Source organism: Gymnoscopelus braueri (genome assembly GCF_963280865.1).
Source record: "Gymnoscopelus braueri genome assembly, chromosome: 12".
Lineage (NCBI taxonomy): Eukaryota > Metazoa > Chordata > Actinopteri > Myctophiformes > Myctophidae > Gymnoscopelus > Gymnoscopelus braueri.
Window position 1 is genome coordinate 29994201 of NC_137614.1, and position 19939 is coordinate 30014139.

Below are 19939 nucleotides of genomic sequence, written 5' to 3' on the forward strand. Positions count from 1 at the left end.
ATCAATTGCATGTGCTTGCTTGTAGCCTACTTGTGCAATTCGAAAATGGCCCCTGTCTAGGTCTTAACCAACCCCTCCCTGATTTTTTTCTCTTGTACATACTAGTTTTCACTCTTCATACCAGTAACCTGTAAGCTGATTGTATGATGTTCTGTATAGTAGTGTGTATATCTGTCTGTCTCTTATATGTTAGGTGTTACTGGATTTAAATCCTTTGTATCATTTGAAATAGAGAGGGGTCATTGACCACTGTTCTGCTGTACTAAAAAGGTGTATATAAAAAACGGACTGTTTTATCAATTCAAAATTGCATGACCCTCCCTTGGATTCAAAGTAAAATTAGCTGACCCTCCCTTGTACTAAAATTATAAAGGCATGACCCTCCCCTATTTTCCTCCAGGGACCCCCTTCTGTAAATTTCGACTGGTCCCTTAGTAAAACAGACTTTGATGAGATCTCAATATAGCTGTTCCATTGCTGAGCCCCCCTGTACCTGATGGAACATTGACACCGACCAGTACGGAACTTTGGGAGATGTAAATGATTTGCCTGTCTTGTATTGAAATGGTGCACATCACTGCAAAGAAAATTAAACTGGCTGAAGCAGCACTTTTGAAAATAATGTTGCAGAGAATAGTAATAATACTGAATCTGAAATAAAAGTTTTCCAATTAACCACACACTTTAAGCTTGGCAAAAATAGATTTCTATTTATTTAACACCATACTGTACTTTGTCAGTCCAAACCCTAAACCCCAAAACTGCATTGTAATTAATTGTACTGGAAATACAAGCATGAACAAGCTCTTCAGAATCTGACCCTGAGTCCCTGAGTGGGAGTGTAGCTCGGCACAAAGTCAGTGAAAACAATGAAAGATTTCATAAATGGACCAGTAGGCAGGATTGCAGAAAAACGAAAGATTTTTAATTGGATCCATGGGCCTGGACAAAAAAAGTAAAAAAAAATGAGCAACTTAAGAAAATGCAACTAAAAACAAATGACGCAAATTAACATTGTCAACCTCTCCCCATGGCAGCCTACCCTTCTACTGCTACTGAGCTGTTCCCCATATACTCTGCAGACTCCACCCTGGGATTTCTAATCAACCAACCACAGTGCATTATCAATCCACCAAAGATGCTCCCCATTTTTTTATCAATCAGCTAGGCACCCCTCAATCAGCTCTTCAGGCACCAATCACCCAACTACACAGCTAGGCTTCTACGAGACACTTCCCCATAACAGCATCTGTGCAGATAAACAAAAAGGTATTCGCGATCCCAGTCACAACAGAATGTTCACTTTCTGTGGGAGTGAGAATACATGTTTCAAGCATAATACATTTCAACATGCATGTATAGGCCTACTGCTGAACGGAGAGAAAATGTGTCTGTAAGAGGCTGCTCTGACTGTAACTGACAGGAAGCTTTAGATATTTTCCATATTCTTGTAGATAATTAATGCGTGCTTCTGGAAGCTAAGATCAGCATTCAAAGTCCATATAGGCTTACTGTATGTTCTGTAGGCCTATATGCTTCCAGATGTCTTTCTTTACTTGTGTGATTTACATGTACTGTACACGTAAGGAATCACATCCCATAGTCTGGAATTGAAAATTCTTATTATCGCAAATATAAGACCAGACTAGTAATACAGTCATCAAAAGACTGCTGTCGAGCTATGGAATGGAAAGTACTCACGCTGTTTTGGACTTCAAAGATCTGACAAAAATTGTATCCGCTTCTATTGTAATTGTGTGATTGCATTGCAGTAAGTGCGTGTGTGTGCAATGCATACATGTCTGAATAACAGTGATCAAATGTACTGAAGCGGTTCTATTGAAAGTTTCAGTCCTACGGACTACTTTGTTGTACACTGGTCATACTTTTATTTGGAGAATGCATGTCAAACAGCTGAATTCCTAAGCAATGCATATTAGAGGGAGATGCAGCATCCAATAACTACAACATGATATCTGGAGGACACTTGTCCTGTGAGCATTGGAATTTGGCTATTCGAGGCAGTTAGGTTTCAGTTGATGAACTCGCCTATACGCATGTGACGGCCCCTACTCAAACAGAACAATTGTGGACTAAAAGGCCAGAACCATGATCGATTTTTGGTGTCTACGAAAAGTGTTTCTAAACACACACACAAAATCCATCCCTTCCCAATTATACAGAAAGATTTGTCAGCAGTTCTTCCCATATGAACAATGACACAAAAATTATACCATGATGGGACTCTTCATGTTCTGTAAACTTCATTAACATGTTATACAAGTCTTTTCTGTTTTGTTTTATATATCAGACTGGAAGTATTATCTCCGATATCTTCCACACAGCAGGAACCACACTAGTCAGCTTGGGTAGTGCAGTACAATATACTCGGACGTCTTCAACACTAAATCTTCGAATACTAAATATGTCACGGGCCATTTAGTCCAAAAGTCCCCAGAAAATAAAACAGTGTGGTTTCCCAGAGTAAAACGACATCAAGCAAACAGAAGTCAAAATTTGTAAAGTTCTCAGTCCACTTCTCTATAAAGGCAATCCATGATAGTTTCCCAACAGACATCCAGCAGATCCACTCATAATCCCAACAATAAACAATTATGAAGATACCCAAATGAAGAAAATTACAAAACGAAATGCTATACATACTGTAAACGCACAGTATACAAACACATACCAGTATACATACATACTCATATATGCATACCATTTACACAATATCCACCTTCACAATATGTATTGTATTGTATTTGTATTATACTAGAAGTTCTTAATTCTAGTACCCCCCCCCTAACCCCGCCAAAGAAAATGTCGTTTGGGGGTACAAAATCATGGGATAAAAAAAAAAGAAAAAAAACCCAGAGGATCCCCCCCCCCCCCCCCTTAGGGGTCCCCAGGGTCTCCAGGCCGTGACCTACAGACACGGCGAAGGAAAACTGTGAACACAGCCACGCATGCAAGATGTTGCACATGAACTCAGCAGCCGCACTGAGGCGCTCCAACACAAACACTCTGACATTAAGCTTCACACAACAAACATCAGCAGCAAACATTCACCACAATGACAAACAAATTACATCCGCGCAAAAATAAGCGAGGGCTCGCTTATTTTGTCTTTCCCTCCCTCCCTCTCTTCCTCTCTCTCTCTCTCCCTCTCTGTCTCTCTGTCTGTGTCTGTCCGTCAGCGAAAATTATCTCTCGCTGTTTGGCTGACTATTCTCTCTCTCCCACCCTCCCTCTCTCTCCCGGTGCCCTGTGTGTGTGCGTGTGTGTGTGTGTGTGTGTGTGGTAGGGGTGGGGCGGGGGGGACAGCCATGACGCAGCGGGACTTTTGAGATGGCTATTGGCAAAATAGGTTGACTTATTCGGATACATGCGTGTGACTGTTCGCCCCTGCCGGTTCTCTGAATTTTTATTTTTAAATAGGCTCTGTCATGATTAATTGACCACACATATGAAGTGAAACAACTGAATTCTATCCAAACGATATGTTATAATAATTCCGTGCCTCATAGAAGAAGTTTGAGAGCGTTTAATAAGCGAAAATAAGAAGTGAAGGCACTCGCACCCTGACTCGCACAACCAACAATGGCTGCCGTTCGTCTTTTTTCAGGCTGCGAACTCGCCACCTGATTGGCCAACGTTTGCTGTCAATCACAGAACGATGAGCGACGTTGCCATGTCCAGGTGTTGTAAGCGTGAAGTGGGTGTAAATTGGTTAGAGAAAGTGCGTCGACGCATGCGCAGTGCGCAGCTTTGTGTTTTTTCATGAAGCTGGTTGCTTGTTGCGCACGCACGATCTGGCAACAGCGGTGCATACGCATGCGCAGTGCTTTCGTGTTTTTTTTTCCTGATTTTTTCCCGTTTTGCCCTGATTTCCCGTTGATTTCTTTCAGCCAGTCTCGCGATTGTATAGATAGATTGTATTATAGGCCCTATGTATTATGTATCACTGAAGAATTGAGTACAATGGAAACAACTTTTTGTGGAACCTTTGACTGTGCTGCCTGTACTGTTAACAATCTTGTTAATACAGTAATCAATCAATCAATCAATCATATGTAATGACCAATTCTTCCATCATCCACCGTCTTATATACCCCAAAAAAGAGAAACTGAAAATCTGTGCTTGGTCAATTTATGTCTTTCTCACATACAATTTTCTCTCAGAGGGCCTTAAAGACGGGGTGCGTGATTTTCAGTGATCCCCCCCCCCCTAAAACATAAGCACCAGGTATTATGGTTACACTATAGGAGGAAGATCTTTTTCAAAAAAGTGTACAGAAAGTGTTAAAATTATGTTTTTCTGTGGACGCGCCTCCAGTTCATTAAGTATACCTGGTTCTCACCTTAGCACCTCCTCCACCACCTTAGCACCACCCACCTGTCCTAGTCCCTCCTCCTCCTCATGCCCACACCTGTTGTGTTATGATAATGAGGGGGAGGGTATAATTTCACTGTGTCATTAAAGTGCTGTTTTTCTATTGACATGTTTGACCCTCAAGGTTTCAGCCTCCAGGAAGAAACTCAAAATAGTCAGAGAAGACATAAAACACCATAAAAACACCACCAGGGGGCTTAATGAAGTTCTATCAACCTCATAGACACATGAAAAACAGAAAAAGTGCAAAACCATGGCACTACCTCTTTAACCAATTTTCAATAGTTGTACCCCAGACATTAGATATCTACTGTATCTAATCATCTGGCTACTGCGAGACGAGAGCGGAGATGATATCAGATAATTACATCTTTCTCTGCTGTGTTCATACATTTTTAATAGAGATAATAGAGATACATTTAAATGAAAATATTCAATTTTTTTTTGTTCTTGGGTCATCAAAAGTCTTTTGCACACCTGCATCTTTGTGACAGTTACGTTGTTGGCTACATACAGTAATACACATGGCCACATAAGGTCTGAAACGTTGCCTATTAAATCTCCACTGAGCAAGGGAAGACAGTATGTGGGTGTCATTGTTTCCTCAACGTATTTCAATCTTATTAATAATATATTGTACATTAATATTTATCCTAAAATGAAGAACTCTATACTGGCTAGTGCTGTTTATCGGCCTGCCTGAATTGATTGCAAGTGTCAACAGAGACTGTTTATATTATTATTATATGAGGCATCTTGTGAAGTCTGGAGTCATATAGCCTAAACATGATAGCTTGCTGTAGTGTAGAGCCAGTCACATACTATCCATCCACATGTCCTCATGTCTGTTGCTCTTCTGGCTCCAGGCTCCAGTCTGCATGCACGCTGTTTTGTCAACATGCGCAAATGTGTCTGTGTGATTGGCCGTTTGGCAGTGTGCCTGATTCATGTGCATGTCACTGCCAACAGACAACAATTGCTTATCACAGAGTATGTATTTTAATGAGTGACAAAGATTGTTTCCTTATTGAGGCCTGTGTGTTTTTTTTTAAAGCAGCATTTGTTTTTTAATTGTTTTGAAGAGGGGCAGCATGACATTGACAGCATGATTCATCCTGTTAAGTTTAATTTCATGCAAGAGGAAGAACGGAAAGACAATGAAGACAATGGAATTGAACTGAAGAGACGTGGCACATGTAATTGTATTTATTTTCTGCTTGGTAGTTACAGTGTAACCTCTGCAGCACTGTTTGTCCAATCAGATTTCTATGCATCAATGACTCGAGAGAGTCAGATGTTCGAGAGTGATTCAATGAATGTATAACAAGTAAGCCCAACTTACAACAGTGGTTCTCAAACATTTTCATCCAAATTGATGTGGCAGTGGACCACCATCTGAAAGGATTTTGTGCCAGGGACCCCCAGAAGAGAAGATTTGTGTTCAGCAATTATTCCAAATCTTTCACTTTTTATTTATATTTTTCAATAACAGCAGATCACACATTTTTCTGGGGACCCACTGGAACAAAAACTGCACTTTGTTATTTTTGTTTTTGTATTGGCAATTCTCTAGTAGCTCTATGTAGCTCTACTATGCTGAATAACTGATGAAAACTAGATAGTATGGATCCATTTTATTATTTAAATAAATAAATACATACATAAATAAATAAATGTATCAGTCACAAATGTACAGGTGTATCTAGGATGGAAACCAAATGGACCCGTTAGGGTCCATTTGGTTCCATTTGTACACTCTCAGAGTTACAGACCCATAAGGGTCCATTTGGTGCCTAATCTATCATTTAGCTGGGGACCCCCTGGAACCCCCTCAAGGACCACTGGTGGTCCCCGGACCACTGGTTGAAAACCCCTGATCTAGACTAAAGCAGGTCCTACCTACGACCTAAAGCAGAACTTACATAACCTTTAGGTGTGCCAGCTGCTTTGTGAGAAAGAGGGCCAGCATTTCTACTGATGCCATTTAGATAAGATAACAGCTGCTAACTAAACAGAACATGTCATCTTCAACTAGCTTAACTGGTTTGGTTGGACATTGAATAATTGTTCTGACTGACCTTTAAGATGAATGCTAAAACAACTTCAGATAACATAGGCTGAAAGGCCCCATATACCGTATCTCAGCGCTGGGTGGCCATCTTTGTCCATTTGTAGACTCTGATATAGCCTCACATGTAAGGCCATACTGGGAAATACTCCCCACTGTAAAATGCTGAGTGTTCATTTATAACTGTGAGTGAAGGAATGGCCCGTTTCGGGCAAATTATTAGACATTAAGAAGTCAAATTAACACTCAGGATTTCGCTGTGTAGCATTTATGATTGTATATCACACAAATGTGGAGGACAGCATACTACAGCACAGCTACTACATCACTGCATCACTTCCCAAGAGTCTCAGGTTTGACCCTCTCTTTTTTGCCTGCGCTTACTTTGTCTTGCTCTCTTTTCTTTCCTCTTCATCTTTCATTTGTGTGATTTATTTTCTATTACACTATAAAAGTCTTTCGTTTTTTTCACTGAGTTTTTTTCACTGATTATTTTGCTAAACTAATTAAACGTTTGAATTTGCTTTATTTCTTGGAAAAGAGCCACTTAAAGGGATATTTCACTTCAAACTTAATTTTAACCATGTTAGATTCATCAAAAACACCCGTCCTTGGTTCTGGTGACTCATCCTGCCCTCCTAATGCGTGAGGGGGCCGTGTTTTTTCAATTACTTTTTTCCTCCTCACGCATTAGGAGGGCAGGGTGAGTCATAGGAAGGGGGCGTGTCTGATAAAATGAATATCAAATATCTAAATAATGAATCAAGCAGCTTAAAAACTGTCTGGGGGGTTCACAAAGGCCTGAGTAGATGATAAAATGACCAAAAGTATTTTTTTGAAAGTGAAATATCCCTTTAATTTCAGTGAAACTATCCTGATCAAATAAAGCTGAGAAAAATGAACTTGGCTGAAATATCACTCTAATTAAAAAATATTTGTGAGTTTAATCCCATGAAGCACTTGGATTGAAGTCAATTGTGATATGATAAATGTTACATACAGAACTAAACTAATTGAGAATGCACACAATTCCAGATAACTGGAGGTTCAAGTGAAACAGAGACAATAAACATAAATTAGAAAAATAGAAAATGAATACTGTACCCTGGTTTCCAAATGTATAATTACCATACGTTTTAGTTGTGACAGGAGTAAGACATTTCAACAATTCTCCATTCTCTGTGATAAGGCCCGTTTCCCTTTATGTACAAAAATAAATGTCATTTTCAAATTATGTAACCGTCACTACTCACATAATACCTCCGTACTTCCGTTACGTTCACATGGATGTTAAGCAATACATCCACTAGAGGGCAGTTCGAGTCCAACGTTTTCTGAGAACACGACGGTGAAGGAGGTCGTAATACCTACTTGTTAAGAAAAATCTGTTCTATAATAACTGTGACAACCAGTGACATAATTTATATGTGTAAAGGTTCTAGCCAACTCGCACGTCATCTCCTCAAAGAAGTCCACCACAAGGCTTTGTTATATCTTGAACTACTATGTAGTTCAAGCAAACCGTGAGGAATACACTGCCCACATGATTTCCAGTAGTACTGCTTCGCTTTGTCCATATCTGTAAGCTTTCAGAAAACATACACGTCATAGACGGATGAAATTCATGCAGAAAATGGACAGATGGCTCCGTCTGTATGTGTATACCATTACCTACGTATTTAATGTTCAGTATAATGGAGCTAAAGCGTGGAATAACATTGGAAGTGTTTCTTTGTTCTGAACATGACCACTATGTTGCAGCTGCAGTTTTTCCTCTTCCCGTGTCCTTTTATGTGTTCGGGGGCGAGGAGCACATTTCCTGCCATAGCAGTTTTCAAAAGACCTGGCACGGCACCTGTTAATCAGGTCAAAGTCAAGTTAAATTCGGACTTTCCATTCCATCATATAGATATTTAAGATTGGTTCTTGATGTTATTGGGTTGATTCACTGTTGGGGTTAGACTGAGGTTTCATTTCCTCAGGAATCACAGCTCACCCAATAGATAAACACATACTTACGGACACATACTGTAGCATCTAGAGAGGATATAAGTGCACTCAAGCCACTGAGAGAGAGCAACATTATTCTCTTTGATGTGATTTTCTTTTTGAAGAATATAGTTCAGTAGTAAGTACAGAAACAACAATAACATTTCCACAATGTCTTTATATGAAATAGTACCCTAATATAAAAGCTCAAAGTATTGCTTACTATAAGCTCCTGACATATTATGTCAAGAGCTTTCAGTATTACAGCCATAAAAAGGATGTACTGTACTTCAGTCACTGCCAACCAGGGTTATCCTCAACGCTATCTCTTGCCCATTAATTTAACCTGTGTCACCAGCTAGTGACAATCACATGATGTTCCATGTTGCATAACACTACACACCATATCTGGCAGTGGCGAGGAAAAGGAAAAAAATCGAAGACGGAAGGAAACTATTTGTATTTAACTTGCTCAGCCTATATCAAAAAGACAATATGTCCATAAAAAGGCCAGAGGGCCATGAGTGACACTAAGGGAAGTGTAAGATAAGTAATGTGCTGCCTATAGCTCGACCTGAGTGCTGTTTTTTTTATTACTTGTATGGAAGTTGTTGCTAGGCTTCCAGAGAAACAGGGAAATTATCTCGAAAGAGTTCATGCCATGCTATTTCCCTCATGAGCCCTGTCCAGTTTCCTGCCTTCTAATAATTAGCACTGTATCTTTTTCAAACATCGCGTTGGCTGACATTTGCTGTGACACATACTGTACAGTAAGAGACCATTGCTAGCACCCCACACCACCACAGTGCCAGCATTTACATTTCTATGTCGTGGTGTAATTTATATTTCAGCAACACTTTCAGCAATGTAAGAACATACAAGATAGAGACAGTCTGAATTTGGCTGGGGCGGTATGACACACAGCTGACAGTATTATCATGTACTTATTTATTTAAAGGAGAGCGGGTGGTCCACTCTCCCCTTTATTTGCTGTTCCCTATTTCGACAGTAGGAGCGTTAAGAAGGGAGACATTGGAAGGCCCCAGCAGGATTCAATCTCAGGCCAGGAAAGCTCCAGGGAGGGGGAGGGGGGAGGGGGCAACCACTCCACCATCTCTCTCTGGTGAAGCTGATAGCCTATCAGTGCAGAGGGAAGAGGATTTCCTTGTCAAAGACGTCCTGTGTGCCTCAGGCTAAAAAACGAATCCATCTCATTTCAGGAAAAAGTTACGTGAGAAAACTCGAATTGTCCCACTGTGTGAGACCATGCATGTGCGAGCACACACACACACACACACACACACGTGTGAGAGCGTGCGAGTGCACACGCACACGTGCACCCATACGAACATATGACGCACAATACAAGGAGAGTGAGTGCACTGTGTGCAGTACCTTCTGGTCTACACAACGCTTTTGGACAACGAGAGTTGTTTTTAAATGTGCTCTATAAATACGTTTGACTTGAAATAAATGTTCTTAAATGCATGCACACTCACACACATGCAGACACATATACATAATGTGAACACATGCACATACACACACACAGCGACACAATGACAATGATCATTAACCCCCAAGAACACACACTGTAAACACATCATTGCATCTGTTCAACCAAATGTAACATATTTCCTTGAGGATGTCCTCATGTGACAACCTCGGCAGACCTCCCCACCCCCTTGCTTAAACAAAGTCAGAACCGGAAAGACTCACTTAAGAAGCAGCAGTTCACCGTAAATGTGGACTCGACTCCAAAGTTCATCAAGGCCTCCCGCTCTATGACTACTTGGTATGCACAGGTCAAACTGTTTAGATCGGCAAAGATTATATCTCACTGTGATTTATTACGTATGCATGCAGCCATCCCAGCGTATATGCTGTGATAGCATAAACAAAATTGTGTCTACTTTGTCAGAAGCCAGTGACCTCCGCTCCCTCTAAAATGCCAGGAAGCAAGCCTAATAATAACCTATTCATCAAATGGCTTCTGTCCACTAGGAGTCTTTGGCATTGACACAGCAGCATGCCCATACTCTGCTCCGCTCTATTCATCACCTCATGGGTGTGGCTGATAAGGGCTAGGGTTTTTATTTTGGTGAAAATCGGCACGCTGCAGAGGGATATTGCAACACACGGAAGCTTAGAGCATTGATTCTCAACTTAACCTCATTTCATTTCAAGGACCCCCAGTTTGATATGCATTTGGCCACAGACCCCCATTTGATACGTTTTGCTTTATTTAATCTTTATTTAGAGACCCATCTACACTGTAAAATTGTTAATTGGATCCATTTGGTTCCATTTGTATACCCTCACTGTCTCTTTTTGCTGCCTGCTACTACAGACCGACTGCAATTGATGTTTGCTTTATCCAGTGTTGGGGAAGCTACTTTGAAAGCTTAGCTTGTAAAACTACAAGTAGTTCACCATGGCAGTATTAGCTTGATTCTACAAAAACTTTTGTAGAATCAGAAATATGCTTCTCAACTGAGTTTTATTTAAAAAAGGTTGACATTTTCTTTAGCAAACATCTGTGTTCCTAAAGATGACCCCTCATCAACCCTTGGGCTTGTGATGGACATTTTCCTCAAACTGTATTTTTGCCAAGGACATAAATGAGTGGTCAATAATATTACCATAAATAAAATACTAATGCATACTAGTCCAGTAGACACGTTGGAGAACACATGCTGTGTTTTTAAAGTGGGAGAGTGGTTAGTCATCATACCTTAGAACCTTATTTTATTTTAATAATATAGTAAGTAGGAAAGCTGAGAGGGAAGGCGTAGATGGAGCAATTTCTAACCCATTTCCCAAAATTGCTTTAAAAGTCAAGTGTATTATTGGTATTATTTCCATGACCATCTCTGCACTTTTGTCTACTTTCTACTTCACTTTCTCCACTTTCTAAATCAAAGTGATGGCTTTGAACTTTTCAAAGCGTAAAGACAATCGGAGACGGTGAGAAGAACTCATAAGAACTCATAAGCTTAAAAAACTCGGGCTCAGACAGATTTGTCCAGTCATAAAGCACGTATCCGCCACTGCTCGGTACCTGGTTTAACAAGGTTTGAATACCTGTCTGGCAGTCAGTGGCGTAACGCAGAACAAAACATTGCCCTTCCCAATCAGGAGGCAGATTTTGTCCAAACATCATTGCAAATTGGTACATATTATCTCTATAGTCATCTGATCATGACGGATCTGTCCGATTTTTCATATTCCATCAACATTGCTGGCCCACAATAACCTATAACCACCTATAACCACAATTGACCTGTGCTCCGAGGAGCACTTTTTCTAGTTTACACTGTTTTTATATTTCTGCAATGTCCAAGAAGGGAACAAAAGTACATTTTACACTTCTGCACTTGTACACAAGATATAAACAACAATAAAAAACCTTGAACATCGAGTATCGCCGTCTCATCGCTCTTTGAAAGGCAATGCACATCTGTTTCCTAGGGAGGAACTGTGGCTGAGGAACATCATTGTGTGCCTGCATGGTCTCCTCGCACGGAGCGATGAGATGACTGCCGATACAGCGCTCCTTTGTACAAGTGTCTCTAAAGCATGCACCTGACATTTCGGGCCTCTCAAAAGGTTTCATTGTGCAACATGAATGACTCAGCAGACCTTGGGCGGACAGGGTCCTCTGAGAAAATCAGGGGTGCCGTGTGCTGACGGAGCTCCAAATAATTAGCTCTTAAATTTTTTTACCCCCTTTATGCCAATTAATTCCTCACCACACACATTTCTGTGTGGTGCCACTGCTGTTTTACCATCCTGTAGGAGTACGTACAGTGACAAGTATTACCCTCCCTGCCCAGTTTCCCTCGCCTGAACACGGGCCAATTGTGTTTTTATATAGACAATTGACAAAGCCGGATGGTGGATTCGAACCCATATTTTTTATTGATTGAATACTTTATTAACAGTTTGCAAGAAAGGCACGTTGGCACAGATGTATACAAACGAATGCTAAAAGGATAACCCAATAAGCCCAGGGCTTATTTCCATTCAGGTCTTGTGTATTCAATTCATTGAGACATTTAATAATAATATATATATATACAATATATTTAATACAATAATATGCAAAACATCATTTATACAAGTAGTAATAAAAAAGAAAAATATGTACAGTAAACAGTTGGGTTCATTTCCGGTGATAAGCTTAGACTTTTTACAAGGGCCCGTTACAAATTACAGCCACCTGTAGGTTCTCTTTTAGAGCAGTTTTGAAGGAGGGTAAGGAGTCACACTTTTTAATGACTGTTGGTAGGGCATTCCACATTCCACATTCCACGAATTTTACCCCATTTTTGTGCCGAAACTGGGTTCAGTGAGATCAGTGGAGCTCCTTCTGGTGTTGGGCCTGTGTCTTTTACGCTACTAAAGTCGTTTGACTGGTACTTGGGTATACCTGATTTCCGTAGACATGGTGATGGTGGGCACTGGGCAGATTCTTTACTACTGCATCACCCGAGCGCCCTAAAGTGAGCATTCTAAGAAATAACTCCAACAACTACAAAAAAAAAAGAAACCTACCTAACCAACCTTCATTCTATTGATTCATCTGATCGAGGGCACAGCTGTGTACATTTTGAATGAGGTGTTTCATATTTCATACGGGCCGTGCAGCGAACGCCCCAAGGTTGGAAGCTATTGATCGGAAGAGGCCTTGACTCAATGTGGGCAGGAAGGAAAAATATGTCATAACAGAAAAAAAGTCATGACAGAAATGTCAGAGTTCAAGTTCAAAAGGGAAACGTGTGGTTAAAGGAGAGATCCGGACATTTTAAGTGTTATCTTTGATGTGTCGCTAATCACTCACCAGCATTGAAAGGGACGTTGAGTTATTCCAGATCTGCCCCTGTCGTCCATTCTGCAGACCCCTTACAGCGGCATAATGGGAGCCCGTGTAAGAGTGAAAATCGAGATGACGCTAGTTGCTTGTTTCTTCCACAGAACCTGGCATCTGTGGAAGAAACAAGCAACTAGCGTCATCTCGTTCTGCACCAACGGTAGCATGTTCGCGACATTCAGTGCATGTTTGAGTATCATGAGACTCCACGATGAGCAGTAGTAGAGAAAAAACTAACTTTGCATCGGTTATAATAGACGATTTTCACTCTTACACAGGCTCCCATTATGCCGCTGTAAGGGGTCTGCAGAATGGACGACAGGGGCAGATCTGGAATAACTCAACGTCCCTTTCAATGCTGGTGAGTGATTAGCGACACATCAAAGATAACACTTAAAATGTCCGGATCTCTCCTTTAAGGATGAGTGTCAACTGTCAGTATGTGGATTGGTTCCATTTTTCTTTTTACCACTTTCATCCTGGCGTCCCTATTTTGGCCATGTCATCATGAACATATTATATATAAATGACATTTGTACAATTTTACAACATTTACAGAATTTTCAAAAATAATAATCTACAAGTACAAGTTCACAAGGTGTTGCATCGTGATCTTGGATTGGCTAGATTAATTTGTCATACGACAGTAGGTAAGTATGGTTAAGCGCAAAGCAAAAGACTGCTACTTTGATTTGACATATTCATGGCAGCACTGAAGCTTAAATAAAATGGTCAAGATTAATGTCAGAGTAGGTAGTCCTTTGTTGAGAGGCCCTAGCATCTACATCACCGTATTTAACGCTTCATGGACATTAGTTCATCTATAGCGCACATTCACTTTTCCAAAAAGCCATAGCTTGGCAGAGCCAACAACATTGCAGTGATGAACCTCCAACTGGACATAAGCATATATAGTATTAGCCCTTAAAGTGTCCTTGAAGTGTTCCTCAAGAGGCCTCAAACAAGCTTCAAGGGTACTTATTCTATGTCTGACCCTGTTCCCACTTCCCAGAAACTGTGGTGAGTCACATGGATCTATAGAGATCACTCCACAATAGTAAAACAATACATATGTAGAACATTCTATTTACACACAACACAACAAGTTATTAATTAACATTAAGCTATTCTCAGTGTACTTTTGATAATCACATGAGGTCTGTCAGTAGGCATTATGCTACAGTATACTGCTTCCTTTTTTCCTCACAAAATAATATGAAGATTTTACTTTACAGTTTCACTTATTGAAGTAAAAACCTAAATCTCACAACGCCCAGTGTTTAACTGTTTGGTTCCCAGAGCAGAGCACTAATAATGGTAATAGTGGGGAATAATGGGTCCCCGGGTACGCACATGCACGCACATGTGTGTGTGTGTGTGTGCGTGTGTGTGTGTATGTGAGTGTGTGTGTGTGTGTGTGTGTGTGTGTGTGTGTGTGTGTGTGTGTGTGTGTGTGTGTGTGTGTGTGTGTGTGTGGGGGGGGGTGTGTGTCCGCGCGTGTGTAATTGTTGAAAGATGCTGCAAGGCTGAGGCAAAACTTATTTAGTAAATGAAAGAAGCATGCTGTGTGTGTGTGTGTGTGTGTGTGTGTGTGTGTGTGTGTGTGTGTGTGTGTGTGTGTGTGTGTGTGTGTGTGTGTGTGTGTGTGTGTGTGTGTGTGTGTGTGTGCGTGTGTACGCGTGCACATGGCAATGCGCGTGCACATGCGTGTGTGAGTCTTTTCTTGTTTTTGTTAATATGCATCTGCTGACGCACAGGGTCTTCTTTTTTCATTTGGGGAATAACATAATTTAGGAAAACTGGATAAATCAAATAAATCCCTCATCATCACATACCAACAGCTCGGAGGACTCGACGTCCTCCCCCCTCAACAATGTACAGTATGTACTTCTTCTTCTGTCTCGTCCATAATGACAGGAAGAAATATTGAACAAGTAACCTCCAAGAAACCAAAACAACACCTTGCACTTAAGTGGTGTCAGTACACTTGATAGACCATGTCCTTGAAACATATTCTGCCCTAACTTATCACTATCAAAACATAGCAGGACTGACAGACTGAGACGCTCTTCACCTTCAACCGAATTCCTCCTCTATTTGTAGAGCAGTGATTCTCAAACATTTTCATGTCAAGGACCCCCAAATTAATATGCATTTGGCGAAAGGGCCTCCATTTGAAAATATGTTGTGCCAGGGACCCCCATACAAGATTTGCGTTGTTAAAATGTTTGTCCACTCTTTTTTTTTTTTTTTTTTAAATGTAAATAAATTGTCTATGTATATAGGGTTAAAGTGGTTACACTGAAATTAACTAAATTAGCTGTGTCCCTGGGCCCCACTTTGAGAACCCCTGTTGTAGAGCAACTCAACGTATCACCCCTTTCAAACAGGGGAAAACATCATACTTCATATTTGGCCAACTTCCTTTATCTTCAGTGTTTTCTCTGTCTGTTTGTTGGAGGAGCATCCCACTTTGATCATTCATGTGTTACTGACTTTCTCTGATATCTTTTTACCCCAACCATGTAAAGTGATTAACAGACCTCTAAGTGCATTGGACTTACTTCTCTTTGCATATGTCTGTAAACTTTGACCCCAAAGAATGTTTGCTATGTGTTAAGATTGTACTTTTCATTCTAGTTCTCAATTTACAGTGACTATAGAGACTTTTTTTCTCCTTCTTTTTGTGTGTAATTCCCTCAGTCCCTCTGTGTTTCAGTGGTGGAAAGTTTCTTAGTACATTTACTCAAGTACTGTACTTTGAGGTACAATTTTGAATTACTTTTACCTTACTTGAGTAGGTCCATTTTTCAAAACTTTATACTCCACTACATCTCAAAGGCAATGTGTCACATCGTGACCCGTACCTCCACCCCTGTGCCTTGTTATGCTGTCGTTGTGTTAATTGGATTCCTGCTTCATTTGTTTGTTCACCACGGGCATCTGTTACTCATCGCCCTCATGAGCAGGCTAATGACATTAATCAGCATGACTCATGGCTTGTGTGGATGTTTTTCTGTGTAAGTTCATGCATGAGTGTGTGTGTGTGTGTGTGTGTGTGTGTGTGTGTGTGTGTGTGTGTGTGTGTGTGTGTGTGTGTGTCTGTCTGTATGTCTGTGTGTCTGCGTGCGTGTGTGCGTGCGTGCGTGCGTGCGTGCGTGCGTGCGTGCGACATTTGAGAGATCGATCCAGCTGTCCGTCCATCCACCCTTTACTCTGGATTGCCATAGAATTCGCTATGAACCTTTATGCTCAGCAGAGGATGAACAACACGGATTTTGTTGTCACCATGACCTTTGCTCTATAGCACACACAGGGGTCATCGCCATGCTGGCTTGTGGTGGATGTTTTTATGGACATACAAAATTAGTAGACAAACACATAGAGAGCCAGCCCTAAATGACCATTACAGGTCTGAAACTCTGAGTGACATTTGTACACATTTGTACACACTCAGAGTTATGGGAGTCCTTGAAAATGAAACTTTTGAGAACCACTGTCCTAGTGGACTCCTAATGTGACATACTAATATGTGCACATAATGTGTCATAGTAAAACCCAAAGAGAAAACAGACAGAACCGGAGAAAAACACATCAAGTGTTTTGTTCAATATTCTCCTCTGGGTCACCATTTTGAAGAATTGATCAAGAGGCATTGGTACATTTTAAACTCTGACCCTATTCTTGGCAAGTCTTTTGCAGTCCATTGTGTATAAAAGACCACCCAATTTGAGGAACCTACTGGTTAGGTCACACTTACGTCAGGCAACTCCCACACATTTTCTTAGTAGTATTCCTGATGGCAATTACAAATGTGGCAGATGCGCTCAATGCAGTTTCACTTATAAATGTCACACTTTTAATCACCCTGTAACAGGTAAATGTTTTAAGATCAGAGGCGTCATCAGTTGCACAAAACCCAATATCATCTACATGATCAAATGTGTGTGTGGGCATGCTTATATTGGCAAGACATTAAGACCCCTGAAAACGAGGATCTCAGAACACAGGAGTGACATTAGAACTAAGGATTTTAGAAATCCTGTGGCATTACATTTCCATCAAGCCCAACACTGCATCTCTTCATTGAAATATATAGGCATTGAGCGTGTTACATTGCCACCCAGAGGGGGAGACATTGATTCTTTACTCCTCAAAAGGGAAGCCTATTGGATTTCTACTTTGGACACAGTAAAAAGAGGTCTAAATTAATTTTTTGATATCAGGCCATTTCTGTAAACCCCCTTATTAGGCCTACTTTTATATATCTTAGGTTCCCCTCTTCTGCTTTTACCTGGGTATTTACCCCTTATTACTTTTAACATTCTTAACGTTGAATTTTTGCTATTGCCTAGAAGGCCCTATAATATAATATTTGTATGTGTATTTGGTGCAGTGACTTACTTTCTCCTCTCTTTTTGTGATCTTCCATAGGGTGCTGGTGACAGGATTTCCCTCCTCCTGGTGCAGCAGCATAGGACATGTTTTTATGGATAATAACAGGGACCTACAGTATCAGGTTTATCTTGAGCCTTGGCCTGCATTAGCTGTTCTTGTTCCGTTATACAATCGTTTAGCCTTTTACTTGTTTTCTGTCTATTAGTGTTTTCACACACCTTCAGGACAGTGGTGTGTTCTAGATTTTAGGGTATACTATAACAATTCCCCCCCAGTTCCTCCCACACGCACGGCACGCACGCGCGTATAATTAATTCATGGAAAAAAATTGTTTCTGCCCCTCACAAACTCGGCCAGGCCCACTCAGGTCCAGTTTCTTAGTAACACTGAGTACACTTACAATAGGCTTTATACTGATTTTCTACTGTTTCTAATGTTAATCACCCTGTAACTCAACCACTTCGGAGCTGCTTTTAGCCTTGGATGCATCTTTTTTGTATTAGCCTACCATAGAAGTGCAAGGATTGTTATAAATAAATGCTGGTTAGGCTTATCAGATATAATAGCAGTGTTAACAGCGAGCCTTCCTACAGAATAGTATTAACTTGGCATTGAAGACACAAACTGTATTGAAGATTCTAGATTTTGCTGTGCTATGACGCGCAATTTGAATACTAATGAAGTACTCAATTCAGTGACCTACGTTCAATGAAGTGAATGGCAGGTCGTTGAAATGTGTGAATTCCTTCGCCAGTAGCCATTCATTATCACCTCAAGAACAATAGCCACACACATGATAAGCCTTCACCTCAGAGTTAGACTAGTCTGACTCAGACCACATTCTTGCTGTTTGTATTGCTGCCCCCCAGCCCAGCCACTCCTGGGTGCAGCGTATCAGATGCGTATCAACGTATCAGATACGCCGTTTCGAACTGTTTTTGAATGTATACGGTGGCGACGAAAAAAATCTGCAGGCCATACTGCGTATACAGCGTACCACGGTAGAACACATCACTGCTTCAGGACACCTGTAATAGAGTACGCTCTTAGAGCTGACGTTGTTTTGTTTATCTCCCTGAGTTTATTATGATGCTTATGTTAAAGAGGGTTTCTAGTGGCGATCCCCCCCCCCTATTATTTAGACCCTGTTAAAACATAAACAAATACATTTTCGTGTCCTATGCTGCAGCTTGTCACTGTGTCCCCCCTTTTGCTATGTTCTGAGTACCTTTTCTATATATTTATAACTAAATGTATTAATCTTGGGAAGCTTTAAATGTATTTTTGTTTATTGCTATTTTTGGATCCTGGGATGGGTGCACACTGTTTATCTCCAGAGACTCTTTCTTGACTTTACATATAACCAACCTTCTGATTGAGTTGGCAGTGACCTCACTTGCCCTATTGGGGTGAGCCTATCATTGCATAGTAGTACCTATACAAACCTCTGTGTATGCCCTTTTCCACTATGTATGTCCTGATGAAGGCCTGAACAGGCCGAAACGTTGACGAGCAATAAATTCTGGAGCTTTTTGCAACTACCAGTGTGCAGACTTTATTCTTTTTCATTATACTTTGTTTGTCTAAGCACCTGGACCAATGGATGTGCGTGCACTACCTTCTTCATAGTAAATCAGTGTCATACATATTCTGAAGAAAACCTGGAGACTGAGACATTCAGTAATTCGGTATTATGATAATAAGTACATTATAATGGTGTGTAAAAACGAAATCTAAAATTTGCCACGGACCAGGCCAAGTCTTGCTACGGACACATTTGTCGTGTATGGACATACACTATTGATGACCCTGCGCACAACATAGGCCAAAATGTCCACTTACACACAAGCTATCTCTACTGTAAATCTAAGGGATCAATTTGCTTGCTCCCCAGAGGATGCATACTACTCATTTTGGAAACGGAAGTTTGGAATGCTCTTCTGGAACTGTTACCTAAGCAACCCGATTCCAGATGAGCAGTAGAAGATGGATGGATGGATGGGTTTTGGTGATCCCATGACCTTTCCTCTACTGCCACCCTCAGGCCAAAATGTCTCATAATAGGCAGATTGTAAGATGAACCCATAGTACTGATGTTGGTGACCCTTTACCCTTTCATCTAGTGATAATACAATATATGCCACCAGACATCAGACTTGTCATGAGGAGTTTAACATAGAGTTCCCGATGAGCAGGTTGGTGCCTTGCATGGTTG